General features: G+C 43.9%; 1 long non-coding RNA gene across 1 annotated transcript; it reads right to left on the bottom strand.

Moving 5' to 3' along the window:
* Positions 1–2,086: 2,086 nt before the first annotated feature.
* Positions 2,087–3,478, bottom strand: LOC119281093. The gene is made up of 3 exons (XR_005138262.1): positions 2,630–3,478; positions 2,347–2,424; positions 2,087–2,250 (listed from the first exon to the last, which is right to left on the bottom strand). It is a non-coding gene; the product is annotated as an uncharacterized LOC119281093 (long non-coding RNA).
* Positions 3,479–4,075: the final 597 nt, after the last annotated feature.

The raw sequence follows: 4,075 nt of genomic DNA, 5'->3' as shown, positions 1-4,075 counted from the left end.
TAGGAAGAACTTACCATAAAATAAAATACAGGGAATGGATTCTTACAAACAGAAACGGAGACATCAGCGAAGTCATTTGAAAAGTGTTGATGCCATACATATGCAAGGAAAAAAATGATGCTCTAGCAGCAACACCACCAGGGATAAAATGGTGTTTCAATAGCTATTTGTTAAACAGTACTCACGTGTCATCATCCATTTTCTAACACACCTTGAACAAATACATTTCACATTACAACACTATGTTTCTTGCATATTTCAAGGCATATTTGGTACCATATATTTAAATGGGCATTCTAGCACGGCAAGCTTAATGTCAATATACAATTAAGATAACATGACAGGCAAACCTGTGATAGACTATAACCACGAAACATGATGCAGAGCATTGATCGATCACTTATTAACTACTATCCTCTCTCTTCTGTCGTTATGCTCTTTGTCTGGGCACAGAGACCAAGTAGAGAAACTCACCACACAAAACTGATTCCCTGGGAAGCAGATGCACTGGTTGTAGACACCTGATGGACAAAACCAAAACCGCCATACGAAAGTCCAATGAAAGCACACAAGCCCTATCAACACAAAACTAAGGTTGCACTGACAATACTCTACTTGCCAGCAACAAATCCAAGTAACCCAAACTAAAATTTTGAATCCGTGCTCACATTGCCCTCTCAGATCTAGTCCTGCTAACACCACATCTGCCACCGCCTACACGCTGCCTAGATCCAAAATCCCCTCTCACATGCCCATACACAACGGGAAGAACACAAGACATTGTAGGAGAATCGCCGGATAGGTGGAGAAATGATCAAGTAACTTTGCAACATTTGCAGATGACCTTGCAAGGAGCCGGAGAGAAGAATTGGGAGTCGAGCAAGCACCAATATCACAGAAGCAAGTATGGCCAATATCACAAAAGCAAGTATGGCTATATCACCACCATACGTCCATACCCAAACCATAAAATTGCCACACCTTAATGATCCAACTTGATGACCAGCATCACAATAGACTGTACAGTGTGATGGCCAAACACCACCGATGGCAGAATGAAGAGAGCAAGGAGACCTGAGTACCTAACAGGACTGGAGTTGAAGAGGTGGGTCACCACAGTCATGTAGCTAGGCCCAATAGGGGCTATGGCGACACCGGCATCCCATCAGGATCGACACTGGAGGTGTAGGTGCGTACCAAGCGTCAAAAAGCGGTGCAGGAGCAGGAGGATGTGGGCGGCCACGGAGCACTGGAGGTCGAAGGAGCTATCGCCAGGAGAGGAAATTTGTATATGAGAGCGAAGCAGGCCGGACCAGTATCCAGGGGCATCAATTAGTGGTGAAGATGGTTACAAGGTGGTGGTGATTTCGGGAAAGAGAAGATTGGGCGAAGGTAGTTTCAAAGACTGGAAGGCCAAGGTTGTTGAGAAGATTGGGCGAAGGTAGTTTCAAAGACTGGAAGGCCAAGGTTGTTCGCTCTAGAGACAAACCATGCATGACAAAGAAAAGACAGAAAATCACACGATACCTACACGTATGTATGCCCATACAAAGAGAACCAGTGTTCACCATCTGACAACATGGGCCCATCCATCCTCAAAACATATGATGCACCAGGTAGCTCTGTTCGCTGGGAGCACAGTAACTCTAGAGATGTTCTCTAAACTTCACCAGCAACATGTGAACATGAGCGGCAACATTTAAGAATATTTGTGCACATCGAGCTAAAAGTTGTAATATCTTCAAGAAAAATTATGGTACAGTAAAACAGAGCTTACACAATCTATACTGCGCTGATTGTACTTTTGCCTAAACGCTTTGGATCAGCAATGCGCAAAAAGTTCAACCCAAAGGAAAATGCTCATAATTCTGAAAACTGTTCTAGAATTGAACCTCCAGGTGCTATGTTGACCTGCGCTCGGATATCATGTATTCGTATACACATGAATAGCCTAATCTAGTTGCAGCAAAGATAGTTGATGCGCTAATTAAAGAATTTTGGCGAACTTGTGGTAGTTTACTTTAGTCAATAGACTAACCAAGCTGGTTAGATTTGGCAACATGTCAACTATCTTGGCACCAGAACCTTGTAATATAACTCAAACAGTTACGCTTAGCAGAAATGAAGAACAAATGTCAGGATTTCAGCCGTTGTGTTTCAGTTTGCATAGTCACAAGAAAGATTCAACAACAAAGGCACTATATTGTGTGGACTATCTGCACTAAGCTCACCCTTGACATCACCAATTTCCTGAGGTAAAAGAAAAAGGTGGGGCTAAATTAGAAAAAACACACTACAAAATACGTTAAATTTCTGTTTGGCATCAACCATGAAAGTGTTGCTAACCTGCTGTGTCATTCATGTCATCAGCCATAATAGAAACTCCCCCCTTCAGATCACCAATCAAGGGGATGAGCTGCATGACTGCATGTGGTCGCAGACAAGAACTCAGAATTATAAAGAATCGATCAAAAAGTTATATGTTATTTCTAGTTCTATTATGACACATTTAACACTATGATGTGATGAAGAGTACAACTAAAACTGAACCATGTGGATATCTAACTTTGCTATATAAATAGAACTGAAAAAAATAGAATAAGTACAATCCAAAGAAATCCATCTTTACCTCTAACATATTGTGACTCCTTTCTCCTTTCAACAGTAGCTAAAAGGGCATCACAATTTCTTGTCAAATGCACGTGCTCTAACAACAACACCCACATCAGGAGAAATAACCACAAGATCCTTGGAAGTTGTTTAGCTAGCAAGGTAATCCAGAATCATAGCCTACATCAAAAGAAGATTTGTCAACTATTTGTTTATCAACTCAAGTCCTGCAAGAACATTCTAAAAGAAGTGTTGTATATGCACCCATCCAGTTCTGCGCAAATGGAATCCTAAATCACATACCTAGAGAAAGTCCCATAAATGCATTCATACAGGTTTGGTCATTTGGATATTCACGTAAAAGTTCCTCAATCAATTTCTAACCAAGTGCGAAACAGAAAATTCAGAGAGATCCAAGGTAAAGTTTCAGCAACAAGTATTGGGCAGTTCATCATGGCGGAGCTCGTCGGCATGGTCGTGTTGGTCGTCGCCCATCGTCTCGTCGTGGTAGATCCCGTTGTGGAGGTGGGGTTGCGACAGCATCGATGGCGAGGAATCCTATTGCGTTCACCGACTTATCGAACAGGTCGGCCGTGGCGGCCTGCCACTCGACCATCTCGGTAGCGGCGGCGCACATACACTGGCGGCGTCGTGAGGGAGCGGAGGCTGCGGCCAGCGAGTTGAAGTGGACTCCAGGTGCTCCGCCGGGGTTGCAGCCGCTTCCGGGATGGTGGCGTGTGCGGCCGTGCGGGCGCGACAGAGTTCGCGACCATGGTGATGGGTGGTGTGTGGATGATTGAGAACCAGAGACAGCGAGGTGGGTGCAGAGAAGAGGGGAAGGGCGGGACGCAGAGAGAGATGGAGAGGTGGCGGCAGCGCAAGATGGGGATGGAGGAAAACAATAACTGAACAGGAGAGAGAGAGGGAGAGGGAGAGAGAGGTGGGAACGGTGGAATGCCAGAGGAGAAACACGAGGAGTCGAGGACGTCAGTTTAATTTTGACCGACACGAGAACGTCGGTTGCATTCGCTGCAGGAGGAATTCACGCCACGATCTGACCCTGACAAACAGGGTCAACTTCGAGGGAAAAACTACAGGAGCTCTGCCAGGCCTTCATTTCCTGGGAGTTTAGAATCTGTAGTGATATAAATAAAAAATGAGTTCATTACAGTAACTTTTGTGGTGGTTTTTCTTTCTTGCACTAACGGAGCTTATGAGATTTCCTGTTGAATTTTGTGTTGTGAAATTTTTAAGTTTTGGGTAAAGATTTGATGAATTATGGAATAAGGAGTGGCAAGAGCCTAAGCTTGGGGATTGTCACGACCGGTTTTCCAATAAAATACTTATTGAAAAACCGATCTTTTTAGTCCAGTATGAGGAAAAATCCTCCTGACTGGTAGACAAAATCTTGATACAGTAAGCTAGTAGCATTAAATATATTATAAGGTCGAGTTGGGGGTGTTCA

This window comes from Triticum dicoccoides, chromosome 3B, assembly GCF_002162155.2.
Source record: "Triticum dicoccoides isolate Atlit2015 ecotype Zavitan chromosome 3B, WEW_v2.0, whole genome shotgun sequence".
Taxonomy (NCBI): Eukaryota; Viridiplantae; Streptophyta; class Magnoliopsida; order Poales; family Poaceae; genus Triticum; species Triticum dicoccoides.
The sequence above is the reverse complement of the archived record's forward strand: the minus strand, read 5'-3'. Positions and strand labels throughout refer to the sequence as shown.